This window comes from Pristis pectinata, chromosome 4 (genome assembly GCF_009764475.1).
Source record: "Pristis pectinata isolate sPriPec2 chromosome 4, sPriPec2.1.pri, whole genome shotgun sequence".
NCBI lineage: Eukaryota > Metazoa > Chordata > Chondrichthyes > Rhinopristiformes > Pristidae > Pristis > Pristis pectinata.
In genome coordinates, this window is record NC_067408.1 from 42,524,164 (window position 1) to 42,536,621 (window position 12,458).

The 12,458-nt window shown below is 43.1% G+C and overlaps 1 long non-coding RNA gene across 1 annotated transcript; it reads right to left on the reverse strand.

Moving 5' to 3' along the window:
- Window positions 1–1,026: 1,026 nt before the first annotated feature.
- On the reverse strand, window positions 1,027–12,001 carry LOC127569265 (uncharacterized). The gene is made up of 3 exons (XR_007956168.1): window positions 11,862–12,001; window positions 1,920–2,168; window positions 1,027–1,268 (listed from the first exon to the last, which is right to left on the reverse strand). It is a non-coding gene; the product is annotated as an uncharacterized LOC127569265 (long non-coding RNA).
- Window positions 12,002–12,458: the final 457 nt, after the last annotated feature.

Here is a 12,458-nt window from a genome sequence, read left to right on the forward strand (position 1 = left end):
ACAAAGGCATACAAGCCATGTTGCGGGAAATTAATTATTTTAAAAATATTTCATGGGTTACATTTGGAGGACTAGGTGCCCTGTTGGAGCAGAAAGCATATTCAATAGACTATAGAAAAATGTTTCTTTCAGTTCAGTCTTTTATAGGAGGTTGTCAACATAGTTTTGCTTTGAATAATGAAGTAATATAATATACATCTCAAAGAGATTTTCAGCACAAAGGTTGAATTACATTATCCCTTTCATTCTGATATGGCTTACCTGATTTATTGCAAATGTAATACCACAAACACTCCCACCTAGAATTGTTTCAATACCATTAGTTGTGATTATATTCATGACTTTTAAACACATTCAGTTATAGGTAGCATAAATAGCTTAAAGCACTGTCCTTCTTATTTGCAAAATGAATCTGCTGAGTCATCAGTTTGATAATTGACATCAAAATGTCAGTTCAATGTGTGGGATTTGTTTAATGTGAAACCAGGTAGTGATAGAATGTAGGATGAGATTTAGCTTTTGAAACAGCGATTCCCCAGTGGGATTCCTTTAATATTTAATTTGGAGAGCAGCTCACATATGAAAGCATTAGATGCAAATTTTTGGAATAGCTTCAGCTGAAATATATTTAATGCATCTGCTTAGGATTGCTTTATAAAATTATATGCAGTCAAACATTTCTGTACTTTCATAGAAATTACTGTTGTGTACATGGACATAAAGTTGAAATGTGAGCAATTATGTGGGAAAACAGGGACGTGAATAATGATCTTCCTTCTCTTATTAGAATCAAACTCACACTTTGCAATGTACATTTGAATGCTAACAGTCATGGATCCACATTTGTATGAATAAATAGAGATGAGATCAGCAATTATATGGCCTTTGCTATATTTAACTGCTGTTAAAGTGATGTTTAGACCTCATCTAGAGCATAACGTTAAATGGCCCGTAGCTGGAGATATGGGGAAGGAATCAATTCTTAGCCAAGCTCCTAACTGGATTATGTTATGCCACAGAGGCACACTTACTCGGCAAAACTTCATGGTGCTTATTTTGCTTTATTGGATAGCACAACATCACTTTTTGGCAATACAGACATCCTGTAAATATGCTGTGTTTGCACAAATGTGTTAAAATTCCATTAAAAAATTACTTCATGCAATAAAGTAGAACCATCAAGGAGTCCATCACTGAGTTATAAAAATACAACTCTTCATTGAGGCAACGGAAACACACCAATGCAGCAACTAGGACACTTAGAAGTCCTGGAGAAAAAAAATGGCTAAAGTTAGTACTCTGATTGCAATTAAGTGACTCTTCTGAGATAGGTATTGAAAACAAGATTGTCTATGACATATAATTCCCTCTCCCCATGCCAACACACACATACACACAATCTCACACACACACACACACACACACACACACACACACACACACACACACACACACACACACACACACACACACACACACACACACACACACACACACACACACACACACACACACACACACACACACAGAACTTGTTCAAGTAGCCCACTAAAACTCCCTGTAAGGGTTCAGACATTAAAGCTCAGCACTTAGGCAGGTTGGAGGAACAACACCTCATATTCCGCCTTGGGAGTCTCCAATCTGATGGCCTTAACATCGATTTCTCTAACTTCCAGTACTCCACCCATTCTTTTTCTTCCGACCCCGCCCCCCCCCGCACTCCCTTATTCCTGCGGCTCCCTTCCCCCACCTTGATGACCTGCCCATCTCCTCTCCGTCCTTTATTCCATGGTCCATTCCTACCGGATTCCTTCTTCTTCAGTCCTTTGCCTCTTCTACCTATCACCTCTCAGCTTATTACATCTTCTCCCCCTTCCCCACCCAGTTACCTTCCCCCCTCACCTGGACTCGCCTCTTACCTGCCTGCATGTGCTCCTCCCCCTCCCCCCACCTTCTTCTTCTGGCTTCTGCCCTCTTCCTTTCCAGTCCTGATGAAGGGTCTCGGCCTGAAACGTCGACTGTTTATTTCCCTCCATGGATGCTGAGTTCCTCCAGCACTTTTTGCGTATTGTTCCAGAGTCCAGCATCTGCAGATTTTTTTGCATCTCCACTTAGTCAAGGTGTGTAGGACTCCAGGTCCAGTGAAGCTCTATCTTGTCAGGGGTGCACTGGAAAAATAGGCAAAAACATATTTCAAATATTTGAAAGAAGAAAATTCTGACTTGGACTGACAGAACTATAGAAGTATATTTACTTTTAACTGTTCTTCGGTATGGAGAGCGAACATTGAGGACAAGGCTTTTTCTCAACAAAGGTTGTATGGAAACAGGCTATCTAGTTCAATCATCTGCACCAGTGTTTATGTTCCCTTCTCCTGTCTTTCCTTATCTAACTTTATCAGCTTGAGTCTCTGTTCCTTTCTCCCTCATATGTTTATCTAGCTTCCCTTTAAATCCATCTCTCCTACTCGCCTCAACCAGTCTGTCTGGCAGCCAGTTCCACATTTTCACCACTCACCAGAAGTTCTTCCTCAATTCCCTCTTTGATTCTATCTCACGTCAGGTTTGTTCTTCCCAGCAAAGAGAAACTGTCTCTGGTCGAGAAATTTCTTCACATAACTTCAAACTTCAAGGGGAAAATTAACCAGAGAAATATCGTACTCACTTCTGGGCCTCTTAGTGCCTGTCTAAAATTCAAATTATGACTTTTCAGAAGGATTTTTGCAACCCCCAGCAATTTTTTTTTCTGATGAGAATCTCTCCCCAAATGACACAATGGAATAAATTCTCCAGTATGATTTTCAACCTCGGTGGTATGTTTACTAGCAGAACAACCAGGATTTCCTACCTCCATTTCCTCTGAAAATGTACCATTTAAAAGGGTCAAATGTTCAAATTGCATTCTTTGTTCTCTGAGATTTGTGTCCTCCTGTGATTGTGGAAACAGCCTCACATGTGCTTGGACAACTTTATCCGTGGAGTTTTCAGGTTTCTGCTTTCGGGATCATTGCAGGCTGCTACTGGTAATTACTGCCACAGCTCACTTTTAGTGCTCCCTCCTGCATTAGAGAGGTCAGCCAAACTTCATACTCAAGAACAGGAAACTTCATCTACTTTTCCTTCATCCCACAGGAGCAGGCAGAGTGGAGGCAACCATTTTCCGCTTTCCCAAAGTGCAAGCATTTATAGACTGCATTCATGTGGTATTTCTCCTTACAGAGAGCTCCCTGGCAAGCTCCTGCCAGGAACACTTGGCTGTATCTCTGGTTGCCTGACCACAAGACATTTATACTTATTCTTCACCAGTATATCCAGGTCCCTTGGACCCCCTGGGAGCACTCTACCATCATTTATTAAACCTCTTGTGAAATCCTTTGATAGAGGAACATAGAAAAATAAGAGCAGGAGAAGCTATTCAGTCCTTCCAGCCTTCAGCATTCAATTCATTTGTGGCTGATCTGCTGTTTCAATACCCCATCAGCCAGTGAAGCTGTACCTTGTTGGGAGTGTACTGGGCAAATGCAGGTTCCAAGTGCATAGACAAAAATATATTTCAAATATTCAAACCCCCTCGTAATATATTTATCAGCCTCCATTTATTAAGTTGCAGCATTCCCTGTAGCAGGAAGGGCATTGCTTGTATTGTAGAATGTCCCTTTAAGAATTGGCTGCCATGGTCACAACTACTGGGCTGAATGCTGGCATCTGTGAGTCCTTGAAGTAGATCAATAGAATGGTGTTGTGCTGAGATTGACATAGCAAAGAATACACTGAGCAATCTTACTTCAGTGGACCTTGCCAGTGAAGATTGTGATCTTTATGGGACCTTTACAAACACGGTTAAGGTGAACCACGACACTGTTCTAATACGATTAAAACACCATTAAATCATCCTTCTGACTAATAGAGATGCCTTTAAAACTATGGAAGGTTTCAATAGAGTGAACATAACTTGAAAAGTGACCTAACCATTCCTTACAGGTTTAGCTCCACACTTCTGGTAACATCCTTGTAGATCTTTTTTGTGCCATTTCCAGTGCATCTGTGTCCTTTCTATAATTGGTGACCAGAATTATAGCTGAATGTAGTCTATTATGGGCACACCCCACCATTGACAGCATCTACAGGAAGCACGGCCTCAAGAAGACAGCATCTATCATCAAGGATCCGGGTCATGCCCTGTTCTCACTGTGACTGTCAGGCAGGAGGTACAGAAGTCTGAAATCCCACACCACCAGGTTCAGGAACAGCCACTTTTGTACAAGCATCAGGTCCTTGAACTAACCTGCACAACCCTAACCCTACCTCAGCAATGGAACACCATGGACCACCTTTCGCACTACCACGGACTTGTCTCTGATTGTGTCTTTGATTTTTTTGCACTAAAGTCTTTTTCACTCTCTTTCTTCACTGTCTTGTATAAATTATGTGCAATTTATCTTCTGTACCTACGTGCCTGTGATGCTGCTGCAAGCAAGTTTTTCACTGCACCTGTACCTCACCATATTTGTGCTTATGACAATAAACTCGACGACTTGATTTGAACCAAGGTTTAGTATAGTGACTCCACTTTTAGAAATTATATCTGCTACTTGGTTTATTCTTTTTAATTAAATTAGGAGATTCAAAAGAAAACCTCTATATTCCCAATGAGCATGGTATCAGCGCTTTCTGTCTCTTGTCTGTGCATGCCACTGCTGAATTACTCACCAGTCTGAGAACGGCATTGAAACTCTATCCGATGTCTAATCCAGCAATAAATTGTAGTAAGTTAGGCAGTCAAAAAGTGCAGCCTGGAAAAAGTGACAGCTAATCAATTTTTGTGTGTATATCCCAGAGCAATCCATGCTGGAGATTGCTGATAACATATAAATCTGAACTACCGGTTTCAGTTCTACATGTGGAACAACAGCTTTGACACGATACTTCACGGGGGAATTTCCATCTTCAAGTAACGCTGACAAAGGACTTAAATAAAATCAGGCAGTGACATCTCCATGTCATGACATGGTATTATTCGTCTCACACGTCAAAAGCAGCTTCTCATCACTGGTCATCCTTTGCGGCCGTCTCTCGAGTCAAGACTAGACGCAAATAATAAATAAAATTCCCTCTTGCCACTTTTCCCCACTCCACTCCTCTCTAGAGATGTTAACATTTACTTGGGTATAGTTCAATAACCAAAGTGCAGAAACAAGCTAGAAGGAACCACCAATTCAGGTTTCATCAAACAAATGAAGGCTATTCATCTGTTACCTATTAACCAAATGGAGACAACTTACTTTTAATAAAAAACAGAACTTGCATTTTTATAGTGCCTTTAATATTGGTGTTGGTACATTAGTATTGGCAGAACATGGATTCTGGGAGCTCTGTAGGGGTTGTGGTCTCAGTCTGCAATTTCCCAGCCACAGACACAGATTCAACCTGTGGGAGCAGGACCTTCTCACTGAGGGCCATTATCACTCACCATATACAAGGACCAGAAGCCCTCAGGGCTTCTTCATTCATGCCATTTTTAAAACTCCAGGGGCCTCTGTCCAAACCCATGCTGGTTTGGAGAGAGCAAGCAGCTGGCAGCTGGAGAGTGGAGGGTAGCTGAAGTGGGATGGGAAATTGAGAGGGAAGGGACTCTGAGGAAGAAGTTGAGTGAAGGGGAAGGGAGCTGAGAGAGCTGGGGGAAGGGGAACTGAGGTAGAGAGACAGAGGGAGTATGACAGGAATTGGTCAGGTTGGGGAGATTGCAGGGGATTGGACCAAAGACAAAGATATGGGCCACTCCTCAGAAATTGAATGAATGCAAGTCATCTTGGATCCCAATGGACTACCTAAGAAGAAAAAGAAGAAGTAGAGGTAGTAGAAGAAGGAGAAGAAGAAGAACAAAACATTTAGAAATAATTGAACCATGGGCTCTGGATAGAGAGTGGTGGATGTGGTATTGAGACAGCAGATCAGCCACGAATGAATTCGTGAATTCATTCACAAATGAAGGCTTGAAAGACTAAATGGCTTTCTCCTCCTCTTATGTTCCTCTGTCAAAGGATTTCACAGGAATGGTCATCAAATACTGTATTTTACTAAGTATCAGGATGGGTGACCAAAAATATGGTCAAAGTGTTGGGTTTTGGAATTTCTAATGGAGGGGTGAGAGGAAGAGAGTCAAGGAGGGATTTGTAGAGCTTATGGTCTGGGCATCTGAAAACATGACCAAAAATGGTGGAGTAAAGAAAACTGGAAATGTGCAAGAAATCAGAAATGCAAAGAGTTGTAGCTTTGGAGAAGATGACAGAGATGGGGAGAGTAAACACATGGACAGATCTGAATACAATAATGGAAGTTATTGTCCTGAGCAATCATGATCTTTTGTCTGTACAAAAATAACCTAATATGCATCACTGCTTGGTATGGCAATTACTCTGCCCAAGACCGCAAGAAACTGCAGAGAGTTGTGAACACGGCCCAGCACATCATGGCAACCAGCCTCCCCTCCATAAACTGTCTATACCTCTCGCTGCCTTGGTGAAGCAGCCAACATAATCAAAGACCCCACCCACCCGGGTCATTCTCTCTTCTTCCCTCTCCCATCAAACAGAGATACAGGAGCCTGAGGGGCACATACCACAAGGCTCAAGGACAGCTTCTATCCCACTGTGATAATACTATTGAATGGTTCCCTTATACGATGAGATGGACTCTTGACCTCACAATCTATCTTGTTATGACCTTGCACCTGCAATGCACTTCCCTGTAGCTGTGACACTTTACTCTGTATTCTGTTATTGTTTTTACCTTGTACAACTTCAATGCACTGTGTAATGAATTGATCTGTATGAACGATATGCAAGACAAGTTTTTCCACTGTATCTTGGTACAAGTAACAAAAATAAACCAATACAAATACCAATACCAATAGTCAGGACATTTGTTAGACTGTGGAAATGATATAAGCATTTGAAAAATTCAACACAAAACCTTGTTAGTTAAGTTCAGTGCAGTGAGAGTGCAAAGTATATATTGTAAAAATGAAATAAACTTACCAAGAACTGGAAGACTATAGGTATTTTGTCATAGTTGGAAGGGCAAATATTGAATAACCCACCCATGAAGTAATGTTGGAAGAGTTGATTTGGGATGAGAAGCTTGATGTACGAAATTAGTAGGGGCAATTGATCCCAGGTAGCAGTAGCACAACAAGCAAAGAATTGTTGCAGAAGTGAGGCTTAAAATAAGTTAGGAGGTATGGGGAGAGAGCAAAATAGTGGTGTTGGGAATAAGATGAGATCAGCCATAGTCTTATCGAATGCTGGAGCAGCTTTGAGAGACCAACTGGCCTTCTCCGTCTCCTGTTTCTTATGTTCTTGCATATAGGTGCAAAATACTGCACATAGACAGAAAAGAAATGGCATGTATCTCTTGGTTTTGAAACTAAAAATGGTCTGGAATTTTTAATTTGCTCAACAACTTCAATCCCTGCAGAATAATAATCGGTGAAACAAATCACATGTCAAATTTTATCATTAAATGCTTGTCAGAGGAAGTCATTATGTTTAGTCAAACCACAATTTTAGAACTGTGACAAATTACGGTTACTGAGATGTAAGGAGACATGTTGTACAATGTTTTCACGTAGTCTTTATCATGTGATTCCTAGTGAAAAATATATGTATGTGTGGATGCTGGACAAATATATTTTGACTGAGAGAAGTGATCATTTAAAGATTTATAAGATTCACATAAGGTCCTGAAAATAACTTTCATATAACTTCCAAGATTAGGGGAAATGGATATCAGTGAAAGATAAATTCAGCACTGATTTTTTAAAATGCCTTCACATAAGAGGGTGATTGACTTATGGAATGCTCCTCTGGATAGGGAAATGGAGATGAAATAATGTAATTACTGAAGAAACAACACATGTTGCCAGATTTCTGTGTGAATAAACTAAAATTGTCTTGTTCAGATAATAGCTACAAAAATTAACACTTGACATCTATGTATACTTACATATGAATAATTTCATACAGAAAGCCTCAGCCATAATGGGACAATGTTCCATCAGATAACATCTGAGGGACAAGGTTGTGAGTAGTTTATAGTTATTGCCATAATTGTGACATAATTAAATCTTACAGTTTGCAAAAATCTACAACCTTTAGGAAATAATTTAATGGCAGCTTGATGTTTAATTAGCTGATTTCAGACAGTAACTAAAAGGAAGACTTGCACTTATATAGCACCTGTCATGGTCTTAGACTAAAGCCAATTTTAGAATTGGAGATCTACATCTCAGCTAACCAACGTGGATTAGAGAGACAGGGGGAATGAAGAAAAGTCAGTGGGGAAGGGATTGAAGAGGAGGGAAAAATTATCTGCAACTAACAATCTGCCATAGGAACCCAGCAGGTCAAGCAGCATCTGTGGGAGGAAAGGAATTGTCGGCATTTTGGGTCGAAACCCTGTATCAGGACTGAGTGGAGAGGCTTGATGGCCAGTATAAAGAGGAGAAGGGGAGTGGTCAGAAAGGAGCCTGAGGTGACTGGTGGACTGATTCCAGCACCCACAGTCTCTTGTGTCTCGAGAAAAATTACATGCCTGGGATCCTTCTGCTGAAGCTTAAATACCTATCAAATGATTCCTACTGGAAAACAAGTATGTAGGTACAGAACTAAGCTTTGGCTTGGCTGCATTGCCTCCTGTAGTTGAATAACCCTGCTGGGTCCTAAGAGTATGACCATTTATCAATACAGCAGGTACATATCCCATTAAAATGGCATTGCTGAGGTTAGTTGAGTTTAGGATTCCTGTTGTGCTGTGGATTAACAGAGGCAAAATCTGACAGGCCCAGAAAAATGGTGCAGGGTTTGCAATGTGTGAAAACCTCACACCCATTCAGTGGAATCCAACTTGGTACTACACCCAGTCACCACTAACCATGCTGTTGATTGTCTGGACAGGGCCAAGAATGTGAGTGGGCAGCACCAGTTAAAACCAGAATGCACCCCTTAAAGGGGAAGTGTAATGCGGCTAGAACAGGAGCTGGCAAGTATTTCAGAAATGAATCTGGCTTTGGAAACTGTGAAGAATGGCACAATATTCTTACTGGATACTGCACGTGACTCTCCAGGTGGCTTGGTGAGGAAGAGACGATTGTCCACCTCCCCTTGGTCTGTGCCTCTGTAAGAAGGTTTGGAAAGGGATGCATTGGTCATTGTCAAGATTCATCTTGAGCAGCTGCATAACACAGGACTTTGTGCTCTCTGGGCTGTTCCCAGGGACACATACTGAGACAGACTTAAACGGCAGCAACACACACAAAATGCTGGAGGAGCTCAGCAGGTCAGACAACGTCTATGGAGGGAAATAAACAGTCAGCGTTTCAGGTCGAGGCTTTTCATCAGGACTGGAAGGGAAGAAGCCAGAATTAAATGGTAGGGGAAGAGGGAGGAGCACAAGCTGGCAGGTGATAGGTGAGTCCAGGTGAGAGGGGGAAGAGTGGTGGGTGGAGGACGGGGGGATGAAAGGGAGTGATGTAAGAAGCTGAGAGGTGATGGGTGGAAGAGGCAAAGGGCTGAAGAAGGTGGAATCTGGTAGGAGAGGTCAGTAGACCATGGAATAAAGAGAAGGAGGTGGAGAATGGACAGGTAGGTCATGAGGGCGGGGGAGGGGGAAGAGAAGGGTTGAGGGGGCCACAGTAATGAGGGAAGACGGGGGGGGGGGGGAAGGAAAATCAAAGGGGGGAGAGGGGAGGGGTTACCAGAAGTTAGAGAAATCGATGTTGAAGCCATCAGGTTGGAGACTTGCAAGGCAGAATATGAGGTGTTGTTCCTCCAACCTGTATCTGGCCTCAACGTGGCAGTAGAGGAGGCCGTGGATAGACATGTCGGTATGGGAGTGGGAAGAGGAATTGAAGTGGCCGGCTACTGAGAGATCCTGACTGTTACGGTGGACGGAGCAAAGGTGCTCGAAAAAGTGGTCACCTAATCCACATAGGGTGTCACTGATGTAGAGGAGGCCACATCGGGAGCACCGGTTGCAATAAATTGCACCCTCGGATTCACAGGGGAAGCAGTGCTTCACCTGGAAGGACTGTCTAGGGCCCTGAATGGTGGTGAGGGAGGAGGTGTAGGGACAGGTGTAACACTTTGCACGGTTGCAGGGATAAGTGCCAGGAGGGTCATTGGTGGGGAGGGACGGGTGGACAAGGGACATCAACTGCTGCTGGATGATGGTCAATGTGGTGGAACATGCACCTTGGTCTGCCCAAAACATGTTGATCTTCCAGTGTAAGGAGATGTCTGCAAGTGAATGCTACCAATTAGCACGTTCTGAGGGACACTGAAGCTCGGTGCAGCCACTGCAAAGGCTCTGTGGGGAAGGACCATAGTCTAGGGTCCCATCACCACTGGGCACAGAGGGGCTGGGCCTTGTATAACAGCCTCTCAAACACTTCATTGGTGTATTATTTATGGAGGAAACATGAGTGGAGTTCACACAACTTCCTAACCCGTACATCTTTGGAATGTGGGAGGAAACCGGAGCACCCGGAGGAAACCCACGCAGGCACGGGGAGAAGGTACAAACTCCTTAGAGACAGTGGCTGGAAATGAACCTGGGTCGTTGGCGCTGTAATAGCATAATACTAACTGCTACACTACTGTGCCTGCTACCGAACTGATGGTACAATAACCGTAGATCTTTTTGTCTCGATTGTATTCATTGTGTATATTGTGAATAAAGTATACTGGGGGGAGAAACAACATTCTTCTGTTACTGGATGAGGACTGTAGTAGTAAATTTTGGATGCTGCATTGCAAGCCTTGGTTGAGGAGCTGGAGAGCTTTCTGCAGGGGCTCAGGACAGCCTCCAGCAACATGTGAAAAGGCAGTGGGAAGAGATACTGTGGAGCTCCCTGCCAGAAGTCAAGTCCTGAGCACCTGGATGTAATAATGGCAGAAACTCAGTGACCTCAGACAAGTGGTCAAGGTTGGTGAATGCATTGCCAAACGCCATCTCCTACTGACCACACCTTTTGACCACATACTCACCACATCATTTGGACAACCATTGCTGAGGCCATGACCAGTGGCAGGGCTGAAAATATAAAGGATGATGTAATTCTCACACCCAATCTTCCTTCCCCTCACCATCCACCTCCCCACTCACTCTGCAACCTCTTCTGATTCACAAGCTGCAGCTATTATAAGCAGGCACCTTTACTCATCCCACCTACTCTTATCAGCTCAGAACCACAGGAACTACAAGCTGGCCAGGCTGTATATGAAGGGGGAGTAGGCCTGGTGATGAAGGCACTTGATTTCCAAATCAGTCACCAGCTCACATACTGACACTATTTAAAAACTGTTAAACTACTATTAATTGTGTAATGGTTAGCATAATGCTATTACAGCGCCAGCAACCCGGGTTCAATTCTGGCCACTCTCTGAAGGAGTTCATATGTTCTCCCCATGTCTGCGTGGGTCTCCTCCGGGTGCTCCAGTTTCCTCCCACATTCCAAAGACCTACGGGTTAGGAAGTTGTGGGCATGCTATGTTGGCGCCGGAAGCGTGGAGACACTTGCAGGCTGCCCCCTGAAGACCCTACGCAAAAGATTCATTTCACTGTGTGTTTCGATGTACATGTGACCAATAAAGATATCTTATATCTTATAAACTTAGAACATATATAAAATGAAATAAAGAAAAATAAACAAAAAAACTGAGCTAAACTTACCATTTTAATGATAAGCATACCTCAACGGTATGCAAGACAGGTTTTTCACTGTACCTCCGTATCTGTGACAATAATAAACCAACTTACCATTTTAATGAAGGTTGGGGATGTCATTGAAATGAATGGACCTACCTTGCTTGCATTAGCTATAGTTGGCATGAAGGGGTTGGATGCTAAGTTAACTGTACCCTCAGCTCAGTAAGTCAGGAACACGCCTGGTAGGTCTGGGACAGAGCACGAGATATCTGACCTGAGAACATTCTGTACTGTATACAAAGTGCAAATTCTGAAGCCTGGAATACATGAACACACAGCTGCCAGTGGATTTCTACAGAACTGTTGCTTAACAATCAGCATGACTCAGCCCAATGTTCCTAACCGAGATTCAAACACGAGATCTGCCATTTACTTGGGTAAATGTAGCCTCGAGCTGAATGGCCTTTTCACCTTCTTCCTCCTCTCTTTTCCTTCTTCTTAGGCAGTCCCTCAGGATCGAGGATGACTTTGCCTCCACCCCAGTTTTGTGGTTCCTGAGATGACCAATGAGGCTCATGTTGGAACTGCAGACTATTCCACAGATGGGGCAGGTGGCGGGTAGGTTGTGAGGTGGTGCACTCCTTCCGCTACTCGTGCAAGGCTTCTGTGTGCTCCCAATGCATGGCCCTAAGGTTCTCAATACCATCCCGAATGCACCTTTAGATCATGGACCAGGAATCAGTGGGGATGTTA